The sequence below is a fragment of the Camelus ferus genome, chromosome 19 (assembly GCF_009834535.1).
Source record: "Camelus ferus isolate YT-003-E chromosome 19, BCGSAC_Cfer_1.0, whole genome shotgun sequence".
Classification (NCBI taxonomy): Eukaryota; Metazoa; Chordata; class Mammalia; order Artiodactyla; family Camelidae; genus Camelus; species Camelus ferus.
The window spans coordinates 16,581,274-16,607,012 of NC_045714.1; the positions used below are offsets into that span (position 1 = coordinate 16,581,274).

Below are 25,739 nucleotides of genomic sequence, written 5' to 3' on the forward strand. Positions count from 1 at the left end.
ATGGGTGGGGGGCGGTGGACCCTGTCACCAGGTTGCCCCCTCTGCTCCTTAGAGACAGAAGGTTGAGGTTGGTCCTTCTGGGAGCGGGTGAGCCTTCAGCAGGACTGTGCCCCCGTCCCTCTTAAAACAGAGAAGCACCCAGTTTGGAGTTTCATGTGAAGGTTAACTTGGGGGAAAACATGTGTCATCGTGTGACAGCGAGTTCCCCTTTTCTTCCTGGTGACGCGCATGGACATGGGCGGAAGTGACCCCAGGCTGCTGAACTCTGCCACTGAGGAGACTGCGGGCGGGTGGGGACAGTGGGGCCACCAAAAGACTCCGCTGAGTTATCAGGTCCCTGCACGGACAACAGCCGCCCCGCAGGACTGCGGGAGCAGCCTCCAAGGGAGCCGGGGGTGAGCACGCTCCTGCTCCAGGACCTGAGGTTTGTGGTGTTTGTCTCTGCAGCGTTATCGCCCCCGGAACCCGGCAGAAGTCACGTCACCTGGGCCAGGGTCCCTCCAGCTCCACGGGCCCCGCCGTTCCAACTTCCTTGGCCACAGTTACCTGCCACTCTTCGGTGGCCAGTTGGGAGGCAGCCTGAGGCTGTGCAGGCAGCGGAACGGAGGAAGCAGAGGGGCCGGTAGGGCCCGGGGCGGGCGATCCGGGCAACGGGCCGCTGGCTCACACAGCAGGCTCTCACTGTGTCCCAGTTCAGATCAAAACCACAGCAGAGACGGATGAAGCTGAGAAAGGAAACAGCAGAGAAAGACAACAGAACCGGAAGCTGGTTCTCTGACTGGCTCAACAAAGCTGACAAACCTGGACTGAGCAAGAAATGCAGGCTCGGGTGACTAAACCAGAGGTGCGTGTGGGGACCCCGCCCCCAGCCGCGGGTGTGAGAGGACTGCGGGGGGACTGCGAGCGCGCGCCAGCAGGTCGGGCAGTCCAGGGGAGGCGACGCAGTTCTAGGAACGCGCAGCCACCGGGGCTGAGTCAAAGGCTCGGGAAGTTTGAGTAGACCTGCGAACAGCGAGTGCTGGCGTCCGTGACCGAGCCCCCGCTGAGTGGGCGGTCTGCCCCTCGGCTTTACGGAGGACGTGTCACATGTTGAGAGCTGAGCTGAGCGCAAGCCGAGGGTCTGCATCTGGGCACGCAGCCCCGGACCTTGTTGAGCTGGTCTTCTGGTCCCGGGACGGGTTGGTCCGCTGAGGCTGTTCCATCTCATGCTGGTGGTGTCTGCTCCCTGGGCGATGCTGGGTGGGGCAGCCCTGACCACGGAAGGGCTTTCCTCGTGGCCTCCCTGCCGGGGGGACCGTCCCAGGGCCCGGGGCTCGGTCTCTGAAAGGAGGACATGGTGTCACCCACCCGGCTGTCACAGCAGAACTGTGCTCCAGCTGCTCAGAGCGTTCCGTCCTGACAGCAGGGGAGGCATCACGCTTCAACGTGAGCCTGCGAATGAGCCCTGGGCGCCCACCCTCTCGGGGCCCTGCTCCGCGCGGGGGGGGGGGGGTGCGCAGAGCCTCTCCGTGCAGGACACGTCGGGCAGCAGGCACGGGCCCCGAGCTGCGACCTCGTGCCTGTGGGGCTCTGCCTTGCACACGCTTCACGGTTGGGTGTTGTGTTTTCCAGCTCCCCTGTCGGTATTGGCCGCAGGTGTGCAGCCCGGGAGTGGTGCGGAGTGAACAGCGCCCTCATTCCGCGCCTCAGCCCGGCCGTCACCCCTCAGTTGGAGGTGTCTCCTCAGCCCCTCAGGGAGAGGAGAAACCCAAGGGCAGAAACGGCACACAGCTTTGCAAACGCCGCCCATGAGGGGCTCCTGGGGCTGGTGGTCAGTGCCAGGCGGGCCTGCCCTCCCGCTGCCGGGGGCCCGCCGCCCGGACCCCAGCCCCAGGGACCCAGGCCCCTCTGCCCCCAACCCGGCTCATCTGGCTCCCAGAAGACTTCTTTCCCTCATCGGGTCGCCCGGTTTCGTTTTCCCGCACACACCACCTTCTTGGAGGCCTCTGCCCTGTTCTCTTACGCACCTTTAAGGAGAGATTTTGAACAGACGGATTTGAACGTGGCCACAGTGTGACCCCTCCGTGGGTGTTCCGCCCTGGGTACCTGATGTCAGGCGTGCAGGCTGTTGTGACCGGCGTTGGGGGTCGCGCCGAGAGCCGGCAGGTGCGCCCACAGGTGCACTGCAGCGTGTACTCGGCGGGGAGGACCCGCACTTTCGGCTTCCAGAGAACCCAGGGTCAGCGGTGGTTAAACAGTGAGGGGGGTGCTCGCCCAGCCCAGGCCCGCAGCTCAGTAACCTCGCGTCTCTGCCCTGAAATCCTCTGTGCTCTGTGTGCTGGCCCCTCCCCACCCCCCGCAGTCCCTGACCTCCCCTGTTCCTGCAGGTCTGCCTTGTCCAGAGTGTCCTGTAGTTGGAACCACAGTGGCCTTTTCAAACTGGCTTCTTTCACTTAGAAACACGCATTCAAGATCCCTGCATGAATTCTGAGGCTTGAGAGCGCATTTCCCTTTACCGCCGACTCACACTCCGTTGTCTGAAGGCACCGCGGGTCGGCCACCACTTTAGATGCCCTTTAAGTTTTTCTCTTGAAGGAGCCTCTCCTGGAGCCCCGAGCCCTCCGCCCCGACTGCGGTCCCGGTCGGGCGCACAGCGGCCGCCCCGCGCGTTCATGGGCCCCGCTCCCGTGTGTGGGCTTTTGGCTTCTGGACTCCAGTCTCCCTTCCTTGGGTTCAGTGTGGTGAAGCGACAGACTCCAAAGGCTTCTTGAGAAAGAGAGAAGGGAAGGGGAGCCTCTGAGGTCTCGCCTGTCTGAAACGTCTGTGTTCTCCCCTCGTCGTTAGTGGATCGTCTGTGTGTAGGAGTCTAGGTCAGCTGTAACAGTCTAAATTTTAAAAATTTGAAAAAGCAGAATTCTAGGTTGGATGTGGTTTACTTTCAGAGCTGAGAGGCTTTGCTTTCTGTCTCCAGCTTCGCGCGCGGTGGCGGGCCGGCGGGCGCCCGCGGCCCCGCCTTCTGGGTGAGCCTTGGCCGGGTCTCCCCGGGACGCGGGGGCTCTGGCCGGGCTCTGTGCCCCTCCCCCGTGCTGGGCTCTTGGACTGGAGCGCGCCCTTGGTCTGGAAGCCTTCGTCCCCGGGCCGTTTCGTGGCTTCCTCTGCCGAGCCGCTCCGCGGCCGCCCCCCTCCTGGCAGATGGAGCTGTCACCTTTGTGCTGTGACCACCCGGGTCCCGGAGGAAGTTGAGTCACTTCCCGCTGCGATTCCCGAACTGTCAAAAATGCTGTGCTTGCAAGTGAATTTTCCACATCTCTGAAGTTACAATGGCTTCACAGGGGTCAGGGAGACGCCCAGGCTCTGTCGACACCCAATATTGTGTCGACAGAAGGCACCGAAAGATGGACGGGCCGGCTGGGGTCCGCTCTGGGCTCGCCCAGCTCCGTGCGCTCCCCCTTACACGAGGGCTCGGACCGGGCGGCGGCGTCAGGGACTGCCGACTGCATAGGATTCTGCCACCTGGCGCTTTGGGCTTTGGTCATCGGGCCCTGAGGTGTCTCAGGAGCAGAGCGTTGGACTCTCCATTGAACTCAGGCCAACCTCCGTCTTACGTGGTCCTTTCTCCTCTGAAGAAAGTCTGGGAGTTGGATGGGGCGACAATCCCCGCTTACAGGGAGGGATGGCGCGGGGCTGACCCGGTGCTGCACTTGCCCACTGCATCACGGTCCTGGGCAGGGGCCCCCCGCCCCCGGCCTGCCATCCTCCGATGCAAATGTGTGTGCTGACATAGGAGATAAGCTTGGGACCCTGTGAGGTGACCCCTGTGCGGGGAGGTGCTGGTGGGACCCTTCTGCAGGGCAGGAGGGCTGTTTCCCCTTCAGACCAAATCTGGCAGCAGAGAACCACCCCTTGGGTAGCACAGGGTGGCTGAGGGGTGCTGAGCCCGGGTGGAGGGCTGGAGTGAGTCCTGGCTCCAACACTTAGCGGGACCCCCTGGGCAGCTGCTCCAAGACTCAGATTTTTGTCTGTCAATCCGGGGTGGAAGTGTGGCCGGTTCAGGACCACAGGGCTCTGGGAGAGCCAAGGGGGAGTACGGTGTCTGCTGAGAATTTTCATCTTTTGTTGAGTGGAGGTGCTGGGGATTGTGTTCCCCAAGGTGCTCTCGTTACTGATGGCAAAGCGGGATGGCCTGCGTGAGGGAACGTGCTCCGGGTGTCCTCCCGCAGTCCTTCCTTTGCTGGCCTGGAGGGGACCGCCGCTCACCAAAGCGCTCACCCCTGCGCGTTGTAAGTGGTGACTCTGTTTGAAGGTGAGGCAGCTGAGGTTTGGCGGGATTCAGCAGTGCTGACAGTGGCAGGACCTGGGTGGGAATCTGGGCGTCAGATCTGGGGTCCCCACTGCTTCCCTTTGAGCTGGGACACCTCGGTCCCCTCCCACTGAGAGTGTCGGCCCCTGCTGTGACCTGTGTGGCCTCGTGTGGACTGCCTCCACGTCGGACTGAGCTCCCTGCTGTCCTGGGCCAGAGAGCACCCCTCCCTGTTCATGTCCACCCAGAAGCTCAGACCCTCCGACTGTGACCAAAGCAGAAGGTCCTGTCTCAGCGTCACTGCAGGCGTAACGGGTGAAGACGGGTCACCCAGGGCAGGGCAGGCTCTTCGTAATTGCGGGAGAGTTGATTCACAGTGTTGTCTTCATTCCCGGTGTGCAGCGTAGCGATCCAGTCATACATACACACGTGCATTCTTTTTCATTCTAGTTTACTACGTGGTATTGAATACAGTTCCCTGTCCTCTACAGTAGGTCCTTGTTGCTTATCTGTTTTATATACGGTGTGTGTGTCTGCTGATCCCAAACTCCTGGTTTATCCCTCCCACCCTTCCCCTTGGTGCCCACGGGGTGACTGGTGTCCTCTCGAGAAGAGACACGGGGACAGACATGCAGAGAGGAGGAGGCCGTGCGGGGATGGGGCGGAGGTCAGAGTGGTGCTCCGTCAGGTGCAGGAGCAGCCGGGGCTGGAAGGGGCAGGAAGGGGCTGGAAGGGGCAGGAAGGCCCCTCCCAGGAGCCTCGGGACAGGGTGTGGAGGAAGCGTGGCCCCGCCACACCTGGGTTTCGACTTGTGGCCGCAGGACTTGGAGAGGAGGATTTTCTGTTGCTTTAACCCTGTCTCCCTCCACGCACGGTGCTTTCTCTCGGCAGCCCCGGGAAGCGAAGTCCCGCACTCAGCAGTCTCTGGAGATGACCTGTCAGGCCGCAGCCCCGTCGGGTCACAGCAGCCGGAAACCTTCCTTCCCACGACACCTGCGTTGGGGCGCGTTTCCGTCGCGCCCGGCCGCCGCCCCGGCCGCCCCTCCTGCGGGGCTGGGAGGGAGGGCGCTTCCTGGACCCGGGCACCAGGGGCTCTGTGTGAGCGGCGCGCACGGCCCCGGAGGGGCAGACCCGCCGGGTGCCACCCTGTCAGACAGGCGGCGGGCGAGGCCCGGCCAGCGGAAGCGGCCTCGGAGCCTGTGAGCCTGTCCCCTGAGGGACCCCGGCCCCAGGCTGGTGGGAGCCAGGCTGCCAGTGCCCGGGATTTAACATCTGAGGGCCCCCGATTCTGCTCTGAATTCTGTAGAGCGCCCCAGTCCGGCTTCTCTGGTGTTTCCTCAGGACTGCATTGTGGGGAGCACAGTGCAGTTTAGGGCCTTCTCTTATCAGAACTTGGGGCACATGACGCCCCGACACGTTGGCGGAGGTGGCATCTGCCAGGCCCTCAGGGGTCCCTCCCACCGGAGCCCCTCACCCTTAAAGGGGCGCAGGGGGCCGAGCCCCCCGCCCCGGGGAGGCGTCTGCACATCTGTCCTGTGTCCCTACTGTAAGTCGCACCCCTGGCTCCGGTCTCCCGGGAGACGCGCCTCTCACCCCCGGCATGCAGCGCTCACGGACGGCTGAGGGGTGGGGTTTCCCTGTCTCCCCACCGGGAAGACGGAGCTCCCCGCAGCTCCAGGGTGGGGCTGGGAGGTGGGGGGGACAGGGAGAGGCTGGGCGTGGTGACGCTCCTCCAGAGTCCGTCTTTGCCAGGACTTCCCCCCGCAGCCCGGACACCACCCCGGGAGCCGGGAACTGGGCACGGCAGGAGTGTTTACACTGCAGATCAGGACTTTTTTGTTTCCTGGAGAGCTCTTTTTTTAACATTTACCAGCACCACTGGCTTTTTTCCCCCCAAACCACGCATCAGCATTTCTGTGATGGGGCTTGGTGTTGTGTCCTGTTGAAAAGTTTCTCAGGGGAGCCACACAGAGTCTGCAGAGAGGTTTGGAAAATGCTGACCCTCTAAGCTGGGACTTTTGCTAACTGACGTTCATTGGGTGCTTGGATGCCTCCGAGGACAGGGAACTCACCACTGCTAAGCACCACCGGAAGACACTGACCAGCCCACCTGCTCAGGCCGTGCTGGAACCTTCCTGCTGGCGTCTCTGCTTCAACCCCCACGGACGCCGAGCTCCCTGCGCCGACGTGAGCCCTCCCGTCCTGGCCTGTCCAGCTCCTCCAGCTCTTCGTCACACTACTCATCACGCTGCTCCCTCAGGCCCCCGGTTGCTCCTAACTGTCCCCGCCGCAGCGTATCAATAGCATCTCATCCCCAGAGGAGAGCCTCTCCGTCCACAGACCCAGGTCGGGCCCCTGCGTCTGCCTCGCGCACTTGCTTCTCTCTGAGCGGCTGCTCCACGCCCACCTGCGCGCACAGCGGCGCTCCTGTTCAACCCGGCAGGTTGTGTTGACCCACCTTCTTAGTTTGCTGAGACCCGAGTGGTACTGATTCTGATAACGGACCTTTTATTCCTAGTTACAGGGCGACAGCCTCATCCGAACACCATGTGAGCTTTTTATGGGATGGGACTTTTAAACAGCAAGCTTTCTTCGGGCATTCAGAATAGGATTTATTTAGCAAATTTTCAGACATCTATTTATGGCAAAAAGCAAGGCTCCTTTGCCAACGTAGCATTTCGTTTGCAGAGGATGAAATTTAGCTGGAGACACATAGACCAGCTGAGTCTCCCCACGGACCGCAGCTGGGGGTGGAGTCGCAAAGAACGCCTCCCCAGTGAGGGTTTTGACTACTCCAGATCACGTCTCCCTCGCTGTGAGCCCCCTGCACACACCTGTTCACGTTCCGGACGCCCTCTCCCAGACGCCTTCCCAAAGCTGCACCCTCGATTTCACAGCTGTGCCTAAGCAGACACACGCCCCTTCCCTCCGGCCGGAAGGCGCCCGGGGCGCGTGCTGCTAGACGGTGACCAGGTTGTCAGAGATCCGCCCGTGACGTGGGACTTACGCTTCCGTAACGTCCTCACCCCGCACACGCTGTGAAGATGGACTCAGGTGATGTGTCTGCATGCCCACCTCGCCCCCAGGGTGGGGGTCCCTCACTGACCAGGAGACCGAGGAATGGCCAGGACAAGCCAGACACAGTGCCCTATGACCTTTAAAAAGTTTTTTTTATTATAAAGAAATTTCTTTTTAAAATTCCTTTGGATTTTTTTATTTTTTTATTTTATTTTTTTTTTGTGGGAGGAGGTGCTGGGGATTGAGCCCAGGACCTCATGCGTGCTAAGCATGCGCTCTGCCGCTGAGCTCTGCCCTCCCCGGCGCGTGCCTTTTCGAATGTCCTTGGTGGTCTAAAAGGACGTCCCAGGTTACAAAGAGAAGCCCCCCAGGTCTGCGGAGTCAGAAGGAACCGCCTGGGGTTAGCGCTTGCTTGTCTGACCCACTCTGACCATCAGAACCTTCTCAAGGCAGAGGGAGGAGCCCCAAGGCCACGGGCGTCAGGGCAGCACCACAAGGGTCAGGCATTGGACGCAACACGTGGAAACGACACTCAAGAGAACACAGCAAACGGAAGGTGGTTTTAAGGGGGAGGGTGCAGCTCAGTGGCAGAGTCCGTGGCTCGCATGCACGAGGTCCCGAGTTCAACCCCCAAGACCTCCATCTGAATAAATAAAAACCTGATTACCGCCCCCCAAAAAAGAACGTGATTTTAGCACAAAGTGCACTAATCGTAACCTCACGTGGGGACGCAGCCTTTCAGATACGTGAGCACTTCTACTTCGTTCAGTAACGACGCTTGGGATTCAACTACTACGCTCGGATACGCCGTTGGGACGAAGGCAGAACCCTCTTTTAATTCGCATTTGTGGAATATATCTTTGAGAAGGAAGTAAATATAAAAACCAACTTACAGTTGGTACGCATATAACATTCATGTAATAAGGCAAAATTCTCAAAATTATTACAGGAAGTTGAAAGTTTGGGTGACATAAAAATAATTTTAAAAATCAATGAAAAAAGGCATCATAAGTGAAGTTTTAAGAGGTGCAAAGGCCGGGAGAAAAACGCCGTATGTACACGCAGATCGCATGGAAGTTTAACACCAGGCGTAGAAGGAAGTTCCAAAACCATTTTAAAAGGCTAACGGCATAGAGGCCAGGATGTGACCAGGTTGTTCACGGCAGGGGACGCTCCCCAGCCAACGTAAACGTCGCCGCCCTTCAGGGAAATCAAACTAAAACAACCGGGAGTTAACGCTTTCGCCTGCGGGCTGGCAGACACGGAGACACAGAAGGATCGCAGGTGTCAGCGGGCGTGGGAAGACAGCTGTTACAATTTGGGAGAACGAATCCGAACAACTATTTCGAGAACCACTGAACGCCTTCATTACAGCGAAGACCGCGAGGCCCTTGGGCTCAGCCCCGCCGCGCCGCGCCACGCCCTCGCCAGAGCAGCGGAGTCGGGCTCGGGGAGGGGCTCCCGGCCCCGCGGTCAGCGGGCAGGGGCCCGGGGCGCGGGGGCCGGGGAGGGGCTCTTTGTTTTCATATCGCTTGACTCTTTTGTAACACGTTCAGGTGCTGACTTAAAAAATAAATTTCTAGGTGAGAAAAAGAAATTACAGAGTAAACTTGTTTTTGTAAAAAAATGTGATGCACAGGCGTATGTGTGACACATACCAGAGAGAAACAGCAGAACATGAGTGGTGTGAGGGGGGTCACAGATAATCGCAGGGTTTTTGGTTTCCCTTCTCGTCATTTCCTACATTTGCTACGAAAATGTAGATTTTCTCTGTAATGTATTTTTTGAAGACGCCGTTCCCGGGGTCGGGAGCATCCTGTGCTGACCTCCAGGTCCCGTGAGCCTTCGTGGCAGCGGCCTGAGCGGACCTGGAGGAGGGCCGTAAGGAAGGGGCCGGGGCCAGGCTCGGGAGGGGGCTCAGACTCTGCGTCCCAGCCCAGAGGAGCCTGTCTCCTCCGAGGTCAGGGCCTTCCCATCACCCCCTCACCACGAGCCTGGGGTCTGGGGGCACCACATGCCTGTGGGGCTCCTGAGGGGAGTGAGGCCCCCGGACCCAGCTCCGCACCCTCAGGATCTGAACTGTCCACCAGGCGGAGTCGCATCCACACCGTCCGGCGGGGAGCGGAGGCTGGGAGCCTCTGCTCTGGCTTCACCGGCCAGGACTGGGGGACGCCCAGGCCTCCCGGACTCCAGGTTTCCCATGGATCAGAAACCAGTCACTAAAGCAGTGATCAAAGGAACGTGTTGTTCTGAGGTCTTGACTAAACTGTCAGTATTGTGACTTGAAACCCGAGTCCCTTGGGGTTTCATGCCCAAGGCTGTGTTAGACACATGGGTCCCCGGACAAGACGTCTGCTTCTGTTTCCGGGGTCCAGCAGCCTTACTGAAACCCGAGCCCTGCTCGGGGTGTCTGGTCAGACTGACGTTCCCACTAAGTGGGTCACTGTGCGTCCTTCTGCAATGTGAGCCGTGCTGACCGTCCCCGAGAAGCCCGTGGTTCCAGCAGCTGAGGAATAAGACCTTTTGATGCGGGGGACCGTGGAGGGAAAATGTTTCTCAGGAGCTTTAGAGCAAATTGGGGAAAACGACGTGTGTGGGTCAGCGGTAAACGCGACCAGATGGGCCAAGAGTTTCTGGTGCACACCCAGCCGCTGTCGGCCGGGAGAGGGCCATCGCCGAAGTCAGCAGATCCTTCTGAAAACACAGGCTCGGAGGCAGAACGTCCGTTGGGTGGACCAAAGGCCACTTCCATGGTGCCCTGCCAAAAGGTGGAGCCCCAGATTCCAGCCCAAGTTCAAGGTCCTGACCCTGGGACTGATTTTGCAAACAACAGCCAAGCTGCCTGGGGCTGGAGGAGAGGCAGGAGGCAGGGCGTGCTGGTTTAAAGGCGGCCCCACCTAGACCCCTTGGGGAGAAGTCGATCCAGCCGCAGCCACGAGGCAGCCCCACGAGTGACCCCAGCACATGCCTTCAGGCGCTGGCCACGTGCGGAGCCCTGCCCCTCCCGCCAAGGGCTCTGGGCACCGTGGGGATTCTGTTACGCAGAAGCACCCCTGCACCCCGCCCGCGCTGGTCCCCTCCACCGGTCCCCTCTCCTCCCCTTGGGCGCCTGAGGGATATGCAGCCTCCTTCGTTCATCTAGAAAGCACTCCTCTCCTCCCACTCTTAGTGAGCAGGGCCCAAACCCAAGGGCACAGGAGCACGGAGCTGGGGACATGGCCCAGGGTCCCTGTCTCTGGACTGGGGAGTGGGGTCGAGCCCCAGCTCTCAGCATGCGTTACTGTTAATACCGCTGGATTTAGAAGTTCTCCGTAACACACTGCTGGGAAAATTCCACTGTCTTGTGTTTGATGAATCCAACAGCCATTAGGATTTGGGCAGAGGCCGCTGGGGCTCCTTAAAGGCAAGGCACTGCCCGGCTGACCCGTGGCCTGCTTCAGTCTGGTGATGTCCTCTGTGACCTGGGCAAGGAGGTGGGATGGGGGGCAGGACAGGGGCCAGCAGACACGCACAGGGGGCAGGACAGAGAGGGGCAGCCCCAGAGAGCGGGGACTGGGAGCATCTGCCCACGACCTGAGACCACTGAGGGGCCGGCCAGCAAGGGGGACGCCCTGCAGATTCATACTATCAGTGACCAAAGGTGCTCAGACAAGGAGTCACCACCCTCCCTCCCGTGGGGCAGTCTTGGTGCCAGTTCTGGGCTGGACACCATGGGGCGGGGGTGGGTCCTGGGTTGGAGACGGCACACGCAGAGGCTCTGAGAGGGACAGAGGATGATTCACCCCGAGTTTTAAGGAAGGGGTCACATTCCCACTCGTGTTTAAGGTCTTTCTGGTCTCTGGGGGAGACTGGAGGGGGCCTGGGGGATTCTGCAGAAGTCTGGCAGCACCGAGGCTGGGACTGGGACTGGGGGAGAGGAAGTGTGGGCAGGCTGACCTGACGGCCTTGGAGCTGAGGGGAGTGAGGGTGGGCAGCGGGGGGGCGGGGGGCCTGACCTCCCTTGTGATGAGACGGCTCAGCCCTCCGCCCTGCACGGCTGCCCATCCTGAGTCCCCCCAGCCTGTGACCCCCAGATGCGGGAGGTCCACACCTTCAGGTCAGTTTGGCTCTCGCCTCACCTCGAACAATTTCACAGAAAAGGAAAGTCTTGTTTTCTGAAAGCTGTCAACAACAACACACAGTTGAAACAGTCAATGCCAAGTTCAGCCACATGAGGACTCAGAACACCAGAATTCCAACTTCCACGGACACGCGTCCCGAGAGAAAGACATCACTGTGGTTCTGGTCATTCTCTGCGATTCTCAAGTGAGTCCCGTGCCCTGCGTTTATGGTCACTGATGGCACAGACCCGCCTGGTTCTACACACACTTAGCGTCATGGTCCCTGGGCCACGGGGCTCGTCCTCCCCCGGCAGCCGTGCAGCTGGGGGCCTCGCGCTGCGTGTGCACAGACGTACTGCTGTGCTGCTGGGCAGACACGAGGCCACGCTGCCCCCAGGAGGGCTCCCGTGTGATCTGGGGAGAGAAGCCCTGTGCTCCTCTATCTGGGATCCAAAGGCAGAGGTACGTGGGACGGGAGGACGAGGATGAGAGGCAGGTGCTGTGCGGACACCTGGGAAGAGCACACAGGCTCAGGGGAAGGTGGGTGCAAAGGCCCGGGACAGCGAGGACAGCTGTGGGGTCTCTGCTGGCCACAGCCTGGAGAAGAGGCAGAGAACAAATCACAGCAGAGATGCAGTTCCACTACTGGCAAAGTGACAAAAACTAAAAGAGTCCAAAAATCCAAGTCTTGGAGGGTGGGGGACCAAGGGAATTCTCAGTGTCTATGATGGACGTAGAAACAGGCACCACAGAAAGGCAGCAGTGGAGGGGGGGGCGACTGCAGGTGTGCAGGTGAGAACCGGGCGGCAGCGGGGGGGGGGGGCGACTGCAGGTGTGCAGGTGAGAACCGGGGCGGCAGCAGCCGAGGCGGCGCATGACGGTGTGTTAGGGCCTCCACCCCAGCCCTGCCTGCCTCCCCCTGCTGCCCCAGCCAGGTCAAGGACGTCACTGGACCCCCATGTCCCACTAACCCCTCCCTCTGCAGAGGCCATGCCTCCCATCCACCCTCCACCCTCTACCCATCCCCTGCAATGGGGCTCGACCCAGCCCAGGGGGACCCGAGGGTCAGGGAGGTGAGCATGTGTGTGTGTGTGTGCGTGTGACTGAGCTGGGCACACGTGGTCACTCGGACAGCGGCCGGAGCAGCAGCTTCCATGCACGGGCAGCCCGGGCGTGGATTCCATGTGCTCTGTTGGGCCTGTGGATGTGGAGAAGGGGGTGCAGGAGCCTGTTGGAGAGAAGAAACAGAACTTTCTGGACCCCTGGGTGGGGGTGGGCGGCACCAATGTTCTGGGTAAGACCCCTGCAGCGGCCGGTGGACGCGGGGGGAGGGGCGCTGAGGCTGAGACCAGATGCCTGCACCCAACGCTGTGCCCGCCCCGCCTTCCACGTGGTCTTGGGCGGCTTCCTTCTTGCGTTTGTGCCCCAATTTTCTCCTCAGAAGATCAGGGTGATGGCAGTGGCCTCATCGGTGGTGGGGGACATACCCGGTGCCCACGGGAGCCAGGCAGAGGCGGCCACGTCAGCGCGGATGCTTCAGCCGCTGCAAAGAGTGGAGAGCGAACGAGCTGCCTGATGGAGGGGCGGGTGGCTTCCCTGGAAGGGCTGCGTTTCTCCCCTCCCCGCCCCTCCCCGGGGCTGCCCCTCCCACATGCACAGCCCTCGCCGCCGCCGAGGCATCTCGTGGTGTCGCCTCCAGGGTAAACCAGGGGTCGGCAGCCTGTGACCCTGGGAGCAAATCTGGCTGCTATGTGGTTGTGAGTGGCCCGGGGTTTTGTCCCCAGCTGGACCAGAACCGAACTCAGGCTCTGCTGCTCTTTGCTCAAAAATCAACGTTCCAGAGACGGGGTTGGCAGAAAAAGAAGTTTTTCTCAGGAAGCTGGCAGATGGGTAGATGGTGGACTGGCGTCCCCTAAATCGTCCCCCGTTGTCAGTTAGAGGGAAAAGGGTTTCACAGGGAAAACCGGGCAGCTTCCAGGTGTGTCGGCCGGGGCTACGCGCAGGGCAGCGCGGCCAGCCCTGACGGTCAAGCTGATTGTCCTCCGGGTCTGCGGGGGTCGGGTCAGCCACAACTTGATTGTTTTAAGCACAGTTCATCTTCAACTCCGGGGCCGGTTTGTTCCCATTTCCTTGAGGCCAGTTCTCAGAATCGTGCAAACCGCGGGCTCCGCCCTGCTCAAGGTGGAGCAGCTGTGTCATGGCCACGGTCTGGTCATCGTGCACTCGCCCTTTCCCTCTGGTGGAGGTTTCAGTGTCCACAGCCCGGCCCGGGGACCAGCGTCCTCCCGGGAGGAGCTGGGGGTCCCGAGGCTCTCGTCTTCACCAGTAACTGCTGGGCCGGCTCTCTGCGCTGGGGGGCAGCCCGGGAGGCCACAGCGCTCCTGCCAACAGGAGGCGGGCGAGGACGTGGGGGTGGGGTCTGTCCTGGGGAGGCCCCCGGGGGTCCTGCTCAGTCCCAGGTCTTTACAGTTTTAGATGACTGGGGGGAAAGCAGAAAAAGTGTGTCAGTATCACATGAGACGGGAAAGTTCAAAGCCACGAGCCCGTCTTCTTGGCCCCCGCGACGTCCACCGCCTTGGGGCAGGTGACCAGTGTGACGGACACCGACTGGCTCGTGAAGCCTGACCACTCACACCAGCTCTTTACAGAGCCCGTGGCCAGCTGGCAGCTGCTGGCAGGGCCGCCGGGTCGGCCCCGAGTGTCCGCAGGGGGATGGCCGCCCTCTGTGCCGTTTCGCCAGCAGGGGCTCCAGCTGTCACTCGCCTTTTCCTCCCCACGTCCTGTGACGGTCAGTCTGGAAGCCAGGGGTGGACGGTGCCCGAGAGGAGCTCGGGGGGTTCGGGGACCAGGTGCCTGGAGCAGTGTGGCCAGAGACCCCAGGTCTGGACCCGACGGCAGGGACGACGCCCCTCCACCCCCCCAGCCGCTGCGTGGCCTGGAGACGCTCGAGCCAGGGAGCTCTTGTCCACAAGCGGGACGGCCACACACATGAGCTGAACTCGGGTCCATTTTCAGGCATTTTCCTCAGTACTTTCATGAAGCCTCGGAGCCGGGGAAGTCACACGGTCCTGTGGGGGCTGGTGGGCTGAGTGGGTGTCCGAGTGGCCCGAGGTGCGCGGGCCTGGCTGCTGGGCACTGTCAGTTGTCCCCTGGCTCCAATGAGGACACCCGCCAGGACGGGCCAGGTACGGAAGGGGCGTCGGGCGTGGGGGCTCCTGTCCCCATTGGCCCTCGTGCTCCCCTCGGACACAGTCAACCCCGCACTCCCGCTCTGAGCCGTGACCCACCTCCCACCAGGGTGATGGAAAGAACTGGGGGCTGCGCGTGAATGCCCGCGAGTGCGCGGATGCCGGGCCTCCCCGAGAATCCTTGCCTTGGAACGTGCTGGTGTCCCTGCGGGGATCTTTAGGGTGGGGGGGTCAGCACTGCGATTTTAATACTCACTTTTATGTATCTATTTATGTGCTTGTTTATATTATGAAGTATTTCAAACATACAGAAAAGTACCTCAGATTATTTACGAATGACCTCTTGTGTTCTTCTCATGGCGGTAAAAGGTGCAGAACGTACAATTTAGCCGTCGCAGCCGTTTTTAAGCATGCAGTTCACTGGCATTAAGCACGTTCACGTTGCCCAGCCACCCCCACCACCCACACCTGGACGTTTCTCGTCCTCCCCCAAACTCTGTCCCCATCAAACAACAGCATCACCATTTGTGTGTGTGTGTGTGTTTTGAAAATAGCGAGGGATTTATTTAAAGCTACCCGTTAGATCTTAAGGACTCGGCTGACAGCAAAACCCCACAGGGTGAAGTTCAGCACCATTTAAACATTTTTTTTTTGCATTTTTTTGGATTTACAATGCTGTGTCAGTTTCCGGTGTGCAGCACAGGGATTCAGTTACACACACACATGGATACGTGCACGTTCTTCTCCATTACAGGTCCCCGCGAGCCTGTGAGTGTGGTTCCCTGTGCTGCACAGGGGGACCTTGCCCGTCTGTTCTGTGTGGCCGCCTGCAGCGGAGCACGGGCTGTTTTCGGCCCTGCCCGCACTGAGCTCACACAGCAGCACGCCGGCGGCAGGCGCCGCCTGGGGTCCCTGCAGGGGCGTCTCTGTTTATCCGAAATCGGTTGGTTTTTGGGTTAATCTTCGTTTCTATTTGTTGCCAACTTGTTTAAAAAAACCACGATGATGATCACGTTGTCGTCTGCCCAGAACCTGGAGGCCCTGGGTGGGGTGTTACAGGAGGAAAAACAAGAGCAAGTGTGTGGATGGGAGACGGGTGGGCTTCGGCCCCCCCCCCCCCCCCCCCGTGTGAGCTGCGGCACCGGCCCCGCCCAGGCCGGCCGCAGGCAGGTGCCCTAAGGCCTGGTGTGTGGGTGCGGCGGCCTGTTTCCACCCACACAGCCTGTTTCTTCTCAGTAAACACGCCCGAGTTAGGGGATACATACGATCTGTTGCTGGAAGAAAATGAATTGGGGCAGAAGTTGGCTTTTGCCCAAACCAACCTGAGACAAGAACCTGGCTCCTCGCCAGTTGTGCTAATGTCCCCTGAGTCACCTTGGACCACCCGCTTCCCAGGAGCGGGGCAGGGACCGAAGGGCACCGCTGTCAGGGCTAGTTGACTCTTGGCAGAATTCATCCCGAGGTCACTTAACTGACCCACATTTATTTGGAAAAATGAAGGGGTGAATTTTCTCCTCCAGTTCCAGGCAGTTCCTGGTGGGGAGGGTGTGAGTTCCTGGCAGGGGTCCCTGTGTTCCTGGCAGGGAATGCGCGGTGCGGGGGGGCGGGATGGCGTCACCGGGGTGGTTCTGTGGACAGACTGCACTGCGATGGGCGTCACCACAGGTGGGTGTCGGTGAGTGGGGGGCACACGCGTTGGCTGAGTGGGGGTATCAATACAACCCCCGCAAAGGGCTTGTTTCAGGGAATAAATGAGGTGACGTTTCGGGGAGAAAAGGAGCAAATGGGCAGTGTGGCGCACGTGCCCAACACACGGTCATGGTCACAAAAGTAACAACGAATGAGTAAGAGAAAAGGTGATGCTGAGCGTGTTTGCTTCCTCCTCAGCGTGTGGACCGGAATCTGAAGTCTCGTCCACGCTGCTTCCTCCCTGGGACCGGGGCCGGCAGCCAGCACGGCTATTTCTCATCCCCGGGCGCCCCGTCCTGTGGGGGCCGCTTCCCGGCCGTCACCTGCCCAGCTTCTGCAGCGACCCTCTGAGGGCGGCTCCACGGCGACACGAGGAGGGCGCTCGGGAGGCAGCGCCAGCGCACAAGCTCAGAAGCGCCCGCTTTGCTCTGCTCCGCATGGGCCCCTTCGGCGGAGGCTGGCCTGCCTGGCGCTCTAGCCCACGGAGACCCCTAACTGGCACGGGGACCCTGGGCCTGGCTGGTGCAGCTCCAGCTGCCCCCGAGTACGTTGTGTAAAGGGTGGAAGACCGCGGGCTTGGATGGAGGCACAGCAGGCGCCGGGGACGGAGGGGCCGGCGGCAGGAAGCCTGTGCCCCAGATGCGGGGCCGTTTCCTGCGGGGGCCAGACGGGCTCTTCGGCCCCTCACGCACGGGAGCTGGTGGCGGGGCTGCTCCCCCACGTCCCCAGGCTTCCGGAAGACGCAGAGCCCGGGACCACGAGGCCACAGGCAGCACAAGCTACAGTTTTTGGAAGGAGAGAGGCACGTGTGGTTCAGACCCCTGGGCGGGAGGCTGTGCCCACCAGACAGACCACGTGTGTTTAATTAGATCCCTGAGAGCAGAGCCAAGGCAGGACGGGGAGGGGGCAGGAGGTGCCCTGGGGCGGTCCCAGGAGGCAGGAGGTGGGGGGAAAGGGTGGGAGAGGGGTATTCAGGAGCAGAAACCGCTGGGCCTGCGGAGCTGGCCCCGCGATGGGACGGAGAGCCAGGTGTCGCTCACCGTCACCCGACCTGGGGGCGTCCTTTGCCCCCCGAGCCGTGTACCTGCCTGGCCTGGCTCTGGGGGTGCGCCTGCCGCTCTGGTGCACTTTATTTATTCAGGAAGGTTTTATCCTGTTCTGACTCCCTGATGTCTGAAGGCATTCTTCCTTCCGAGTTAGATTGTACACTTTCAGGTTTCACGTTCTCTTCTTGTTTTCCTTCTGCCACACCGCACACCAGCGTCACTTTTCTGGGCGATTAAAACCGTGATGAAGAGCATCTGCTCACTGGACTTGTCAAGTGGCGTGTGCACCCGCGTGTGCACCCGCGTGTGCCCTGTGTGTGCACCTGCGTGTGCCCTGCCCCCGTAGACACCCAAGGAATCACGCTCCCGGTCCTGGTTTCCAGGGACAGGCACTTGTTTCCTTTGGCTCACGTCCGAGGCTCCCGCTCAGGTGCCATTTCCACGTTGGCCTTTCTGCCAAAAGACAGGCTCCGTGCGTTTTGGGGCTGGGCAGGAGCAGGGCAGGAGCAGAGAGGCCAGCTCCCAGGTGAGGTGCAGGCTGGTGGGCAGAGGGGGACTCCGCTGGGGGGTGGGCTGGGGCTCCGTGGGCCTCCTACTCAGGGGGACCAGGGAGATACCCCCAAATCTAAAAACTCAACCCAAAAATACTAACAGACTTTGTGTGCATGTGTACACACACACATCCCATACCCACGACACTGAAGGGGCACATTATCTGGATAACAGAGTATCTATCAAAATAAAAAGATTGCAACAAAGATGAAATATAAACAATAGTTAAAATAATTTCCATTAATTTTTTATTGTGGACTTCAATCTCTTTTTTCCTTACTAAAGTGATACTGGAAGCATTGATATGATTAAATACACACCATCAGTTTTAGAAATCTTAATCAGACTTCCTTTTTCTCCTTTTTTGATGGAGGGACTGGGGACTGAACCCAGGACCTTGTGCGTGCTAAGCACACGCTCTACCACTGAGCTGCACCCCCTCCCTTGCTTGGACTTTCTGAAGCAGCAGTTCAAGCTTCTAAGTTTGGGGCACGTTGGGCTCTGGTTCTCTGGACCCTGCCCTGGCTGGAGACACACAGGCACCAGATTCTGTTCGCAAGTTTCCTCGGTGGACACATATGGTGGCTTTTAAGGCAACGTGCTTCAATTGTTTCCCGTAATAAAATCTCCTGAGGATGGAAAACACTCCACATTTTTCAGTCTCTCTATGAGATGAGTTTCTTTCTCTTCCACTTTGAAAACATCACTTTTCCCTTGAAAAGACAGCATCCACAGGTTTATTTTTTCAGAAACCCTGGCAGGCTGCGTGCGATGAACAGCCTTTGTCTGCAGAGGACAGTGTAGACAAACAAGAGGCTGCCTTTTGCAGGAGGGCCGCCCACCGGGTGTCTAGAACCGCTGGTCCGTGTGCACCGGTCCCCACCAGCCGTGTGGCGTCAAGCTTTGCACGGCCACGCCCGACTCACATCAAAGTACTGCCAAGGTCCCTCTGGGTCCCCACCGGTGCGCCAGGTACACACAAACCACAGCGCTGGACGGAGGCTGAGTGGCTAGACTGCGGGCTGGGGCTCCCGCACCCCCGCCTCCCGCCCTGTCCCCGGTGGCTCAGGGCTGCAGTGCTGGCTGCTCCGCAGGGATCAGTCTCACCCCAAGTACAGCGAGATGCACTTTCTCACATCTGGAGACATTCTCATAAAGCAAGCCCTTGTGTCCTCCCCAGGCCTCGCTGGACATTCTTGCACCCCCCTCGGGTCACGTGCCCCACTCTGGGGACCCCAATCCAGCTGAGCGGTGATGGACACAGACTCAGAGTCAATGTCTACACAGCGTCCTCTGGAAACTGACCCAGAACCTCCACGGTACACTGGTCAGGGCAGGTGTGGCCACCCAGTCACACGGCCAGGGAAGGTCGCCCCTGACCTCCTGTGCTGTCTGCTGAGGGTGCCCGTCGACGGGTCCCCAGGCACGTGCAGGGGCTGTGGAAGCCATTTCTGATGCGCGTATATTTATAAGGGAGGTGCATTTACTCCCATTTGACGGGTGGTAGGACTGAGGCCTCGGGTGGAGAATGGGGGCAGCAGGTCAGACCCGGGGTGGCACCCCCTGCCGCCCCGGTCCCCCAGTCCCTCACCTCCACGTCACCTCCTCCCGCTGACCTCCCCACTTCCCTTTGGCAGCAGGAGGGCCCCGCCAAGGCAGAGCTGTCTTACACTGTGCTGCAAGGACACATTGCCTCACCTGACAGAGGCAGTTCCAGGATGCCCTGTCCCTTCCCTCTCGAGGCTGGCGGAGGAGGACGGGCATTCAGAGCCAAAGCCTTTCAGGGCTGTGGGTCCAAGCCGGTTTTTCACGAGGCCTGGCCTCTCCTGGTCCCCTCCAGGCACTGCCACCCGTGAGCATGGCCGATGCGGGTGGCAGTGGTTTGAAATCCCTCCTGCCCCGTCATGGACACCTAATCTCAAACCTAGAAAACCCACAGAGCTTACGATCATACACCCGACCAGCGAGGACTTCCTGTTTTTAAGTTTAGGAAGTTTCTCTAAAAACACAAACAAATGGAATTTGTTTTGGGGCCTCGAGTAAATACTCCCTGAGAGCATTTGTGTGAAACACGAGTAAGCAACACACGGGCAAAGTTTCCTTCAAAATATACACACTTCAAGGGAAGGGACCTAGAAAAACACATCCTGGATTTCTGCTGAGAGGAAAAATATCTGGAAAAATTACATTTATTTTTTCCAGTGGTTAATTATAGCGTCTAAATGCACTTGTGGGGGCTGGTGTTCCTGGGACATCATCCACGCTGCAAAACCAGTGTCTGCCCACTGTGCCCTGCCCCCATCCTCTGACCCCGCCACCGTCCTCTGACCCCCCCATCCTCTGAACCCATCCCCTGTCCTCTGACCCCATGCCCCCTGTCCTCTGACCCCACCCCCATCCTGTGACCCCATTCCCTGTCCTCTGATCCTGCCCCCATCCTCTGACCTCGTCCCCTGTCCTCTGACCCTGTCCCCCATCCTCTGACCCCATCCGTCATCCTCTGACTCCATCCCCTGTCCTCTGACCCTGCCCCCTGTCCTCTGACCCTGTCCCCTGTCCTCTGACCCTGTTCCCCATCCTCTGACCCCATGCCCTGTCCTCTGACCCCGTGCCCCACCCTGTCCTCTGACCCCGTCCTCCATCCTCTGACCCTGTTCCCTGTCCTCTGACCCTGCCCCCATCCTCTGAACCCGTCCCCTGTCCTCTGACCCCACCCCGTCCTCTGACCCCATCCCCTGGCCCCCACTGGATCTCCGTTCATGGCTGGCAGAACTTGGCTTCGGCCCCAGAACCCAGGCCCATTAGCGCTGGAGGGAGAACAGGGCCACCTCCTGATTTTCAAGACGAGGACAATCTGCGGGTTTGCTCGCCGTGGAGAGTACCTGTTGGAACCACCAGCAGGGCCTTTGCTGCCGGCTCGTGGGAGCAGAGAATGCTGCACCTCACACACAGAGGTGCCCGGTCCCAACCTGCTTGCGCAGAGTTTGTGTCGTCAGGAAGTCTGTCTCCTGGTGGCCTGATGGTGGGTGAGCGGCCAGCAGGAAGGTGACAGTTTGCAGCAGCCCCTTTCTCGTCTGCAGGCAGAAGTGGAAAAGTGGATTTCCCGGGGAGACGCTAGGGTTTCTCAAGGAAGTGGTGACTGGGCATGTCTGGGGACCCCCCCCCCCAGTCTAGGAGCCATCACTGGCAGGGCTGGGATCCCAGGGCTGGGGAACGTTCCAGGTCCCGTGCGATGCCCCCCATGGGAGCGCCCCATTCCTCTTGCTGCACCCTCGGCTGGTGTGATGGCGCCAAACACCCCTCACCAGACTCTCAGGGCCGTGTGGTGTCCACGGCTTTATTTATACGCCTCCAAGGTACAGCCCCTTCTTCCTTTGGAGAAATAAACAGCAGCTAATCCAACAGCAGCTCACCTTCTATGGTCACCCGGCACTGGCCTGCGCCTTCTGTGTTTTGTCTCGTTTGACCTGCACACACCACAGACGTCCTGCCTTATCTTGTTATGAGCACCATTCGCGATGGGAAACCGGCTCACACAGCCTCCCACGCAGGAGGGCACGTGGCCTGTAACAGAGGAGAACAAATCTGACTCCATGTTGGGGCTGTTCGGTTCGCTCTGGCCACTGTGCCCTGATCCCCAGGCTTAGTCTTGCTCGCTCTGCGCTCACGTAAAGATACAAAGTTGCAGAACAGAGAATAACATTTGTTTTGTTGGAGGTTTACAGGGACACCGTGACCTGACCCCCCGGACGGCTGTAGGAACAAGGGATTCCAACACCTAGAAGTTTGCAGCAACCAACCACACCCCCTGCCCTGTTTTTTTTTTTGTGTGAGAGGAGCCTGTGTTCTGACTGGAGCAGGATGGTTCTCCAAGACATCAGTCTGCCATCTTCTCAGTCTGCCGGCTTTCTGAATAAAGTCGCTGTTCCTTGTCCCAACGCCTCATCTCCCGATTTACTGGCCTGTGGTGCGGCGAGCAGAACGAGTTTGGACCTGGTAACAGGCCCTGTGCTTTCAGCCGCACCTCGGGGGCCAGGGTCCCGTGAGTCCGCTTTGCACCCACACATCCAACACCGAGCCTTGGGTGGCGGCACCGGCGGGCGGCCTGCTCCCTGGAAGGCCTGACCCTGGAGGGGGTGGCAGGAAGGTGTGCTGGGACTGCGTGGGTTCACCCGTGATTTGCTGCGTTCAGCAGCCTCCCCGTCAAGACAAATGACCCCTTCCCGCAAGCCCTGCGCCCCCTCCCTGCCGCGCCCTTTTCCACCTCAGCCTGTGCCCCGGGCGTAACCTCTCATTGGCCGCTCTGTGCTGGGTCTTGTGGAGAGGTGCCTGGTCCCAACCTGCTTGCGCAGAGGTTGTGTCATCAGGAAGTCCGTCTCCTGGTGGCCTGATGGTGGGTGAGCCCATCAGGCACGTTGGGCAAGAGGGTCATTTCACCATCTTGCAGGGACCAGGGAGGAGAGCACGTGGAGCAGAGCAGCCGGCAGGAGGGCGTGAGGGGCGGGATGTGCAGGGCCACCGAGCCCTGCATTGCTCATTCTTCCATCCCGTTCCCTGGACTTGCACACACGTGTGGCTGGGCAGGGAGCTGTGGGGGTGGGGAGGAGGGAGGGAGGCTCCTCCCTCACCTTCCCTCCCCCTCCCCCTCTCCCCCTCAACTCCCCTCCCTCCCTCTCCCTCCCCATCCCTCCCCATCCCTCCCTCCTTGTCTCTGTTCCACAGAGGATTCCGAGGCAGCTCAAGCAGGTCTACACCATCTCTTCACCGGGTGCAGGGCCCCTGGGTTTAGGCAGACACGCTGCTCTGTTCTGAGCCATGGGACAGCAGGGCCAGCTCCTCATGGTCACCAACCCTGGAAGCCCTGACCCCGCGATGCTGCCCGGGGCATCTGCAGATTGATGAGGCTGCTCTGAGACGGCCGGCCTTCCAGAGTCGGCCCTCAGGCCTCATGTCCACCTCCAGGGCTGCGGGGACCGCACTGACAGCGGTGTACCCTGGCCTCAGGTTAGCCTCTGGAGTCCTCGTGGTCGGTGTGGCCCTGAGGCTGGGCCAGCATGTGGTCTGCTCCTCCCAGGGTTGGGAGGGACGAGGCCGATGACCCCTGAAGCCAGTGTCGCCCTCACCCTGGTTGCTGACCTGGAGGGCAGGCTGTGGCTCCCTCTGCCCCCGGGGCCGGCCTGGGGGTGACGTCTGCCCTCTCACTGAGATCACTCTGCTTCCTCCAAGGGGCCCCTGGCCTCCCCTCTTCATGGGGCTAAAACAGAGGCAGGAAAGAGAGAGGGTGGAAGACCCCGGCCCGCCTGCGCGGAAGCGGGCGGGAGCGAGTCGGCATGGTCGTGGTGCCGCGCCCGCAGAGTCGTGGCCGTTTCTAGGAGAACAGGGACGAGGATGACCTCTCCACCTCTTGACTCTGGGTGGGTCTCCTGACCTGCTTTCTCTACAAGCACGTGGTTAGAGTCCAGACCTCAAGTTACCTTGAAGTGTCCGCCCTCCCTTCTTGGAATCCTGAGGCCTCCCCCAGGTGGTGAAGAAACGGGCTGGCCTGCAGGAGGGCCGGGGGGGGGAGGGGGGGAGGGCCGAGGTGCCCCGGCCAGTGGCAGCTGCCAGCCCCGTGACGGGGCCGTCCAGGGCCATCCGGGCCCTTCAGGCCACCAGCGATGCAGCTGCAGGTACGAGCCCAGGCGGACCGGCCGCAGAGGCTCCAGAGGGCCGGCCCACAGGGCCGTGGGAGCGAGCAAGTCCCGCTGAGGTCGGGGTGCCCTGTGTCCGGAAACAGGAACCTGGAACAAAAGGCCGTCTCCACCCCGGTAGCAGCTGGTGTCCTGGGTCCCAGCCCTGGCTCTCAAAGTCGCTGTTCTGGGTCACTAGTGGAAGGAAGCAGGAGACACTGAGCGAGGGTCCGGGTTCCAGCTCGCTGGAAGTGCTGTCTGGAGATGAGTTCACTGCCTCGGGGCGGCACTGGCGAGTTAGTGCCCCGCGGGGGCGGCGTGTCTGCAGCATCCGCGCTCATTTCCTGCAAAGCGGAAATCACACACATCTGCACTGGATTTGGTCTCTAATGGACCATGTAATTTCACAGGGTCGAACCTCAAATCGTCGGAAATGGCTGGCCAAGCTCAGCTCTGTCCCCCCCAGGGAACTGAAGCCTCCTTGGGTGGTCTCGGCGAACATCGCCCAGTGGGGTCATTAAAGGTGGTGCCACCCACTTTTTGGCCCTATTTACACATTTTAAGTACTTCCCTTAACATCTCCAAGGATTTATAGAGAGCCTGCTTGCGAGCTGACCGGTCCAGACAAGTCCACCCCGTGACCTCACTGCAGGCCAGTGTCCAGCCCAGAGAGCAGAGCTGGGGGGCCGGTCCCCACACCCACGGACGGCAGGGCGGCCACGGTGATGCTTTCTCGTTTGGTGTCACTGTATTTTCCAAAGGACCCTTTGGGGAAACGTGGAAGTGTGAAGAGAGGAGAGAGCCTGTTTCTATTAACCTTGCCCCACAGAGTAAAAACAGCTTAGAAAGCTTCAAAAGAAAAATATTTTCCTGAGGGCTGAGCAGTGTGATGGGCGGTGCGGCCAAAGGGAGCTATTCGTAGCTCTTCCCGAGTCAGAAGGCCTCGTTTGCACATCCTGAGGAGCCCAGTTTCCTAAAGCCATCACGGCCACTTTAATTAGTCTGTGAATAGAAGCTTGCTGTGAGCCCGGTGGCTCCTTGTGCCCAGATTTCGCCTCCAGTCTCTGTTAATTCAGTTGAACATCACGTAGCAGGCGGAACCCAGCAATTTTGTTAACAAAAATAAGCTGACGTATCAGGTTTAACAATCAGATGGGGAAACAGGACTCATTCGGTAATCATGCCAGTCAAAATGCGAACAATGTGATGTTTACTCTCGGCAAACCCTCAGGTTTTCTAAACAACTCAATTGCCCAAATTATTTATAGAGAAGATGTTTTTTGGGGAGATTAACAGGAGACAGCTGTGCTCCCCAGAAAAGCTGTGCTCACAGATCTGCTTGGTGTGGAGAGACGTGCATGGCGGACATAAGGCAGCACAGGAGGGAGGGAGGGGGCGGAGGCTTGGAGTCTAAGGGACAGGGAGGAAGGGAGGGAGGAAGGGGGAGGGAGGAAGGGGAGGGAGGAGGAGGGGGGAGGGAGGAGGGGAGGAGGGGGAGGGAGGAGGGAAGAAGGGGGAGGGAGGAGGGAAGAAGGGGAGGGAGGAAGGGGAGGGAGGAGGAGGGGGGAGGGGGGATGGAGGAAGGAGGAGGGGGGAGGGAGGAGGAGGGGGAGGGAGGAGGGGGGAGGGGGGAGGGAGGAAGGGGATGGCTATGAGCTCCGTCTCTTATGCACCCTCAGCAGTCACACTGGGTTTCCTCTCAACACTTCTCACCACGCTACACTGAATCCGTTCTGCTTGGTTTGGTTGTTTGCTGTCTGTCTGTCTCCTCCTCTGTCCCCGTGAGGGCAGACATTCTCTACCATTTATTGTTGCTGTTTGGACCACGTCTGGTGCGCAGCTGGTGCTCCGTCATATTTGCGGAATAAAGAGGAGGAATGAGGGAAGCCGGGTTCTCAGGAGCAGAACTCAGAGCGGGGATCTAATCGCAGACTCGGCGGGAGGGGCATAAATCTCAGGCAGCCGGGGGGACTTGGGGCATGAGCCGACGTATTGACTATACACCAAAGAAGTTGCTTTTATTGAGAAGGAAAAGTCAGTATTTATAACCTTGAGATGCTTTGGGGACTTCTGGAACCGGTACCCTGGCGTGGCTGGAGGGCTCAGAGCATCTCCCGCATGCTGTGTCTGAGGTTGGGAGCTCCGCCCTTCCTCGCCCCCGCCTCCTCCCTGGGCCCCGATTCCATGCGGTTTCCTGC

The 25,739-nt window shown here is 60.1% G+C and overlaps 2 long non-coding RNA genes across 2 annotated transcripts; one reads left to right on the top strand and one right to left on the bottom strand.

Annotated features, from left to right (window-relative positions):
* Positions 1-279: 279 nt before the first annotated feature.
* Positions 280-18,522, top strand: LOC116657894. Its single transcript, XR_004313059.1, has 2 exons — positions 280-844; positions 16,473-18,522. It is a non-coding gene; the product is annotated as an uncharacterized LOC116657894 (long non-coding RNA).
* A 253-nt stretch (positions 18,523-18,775) lies between these two features.
* LOC116657895 lies at positions 18,776-23,965 on the bottom strand. The gene is made up of 4 exons (XR_004313060.1): positions 22,161-23,965; positions 21,286-21,436; positions 20,755-20,946; positions 18,776-19,796 (listed from the first exon to the last, which is right to left on the bottom strand). It is a non-coding gene; the product is annotated as an uncharacterized LOC116657895 (long non-coding RNA).
* Between the last annotated feature and the right edge of the window lie 1,774 nt (positions 23,966-25,739).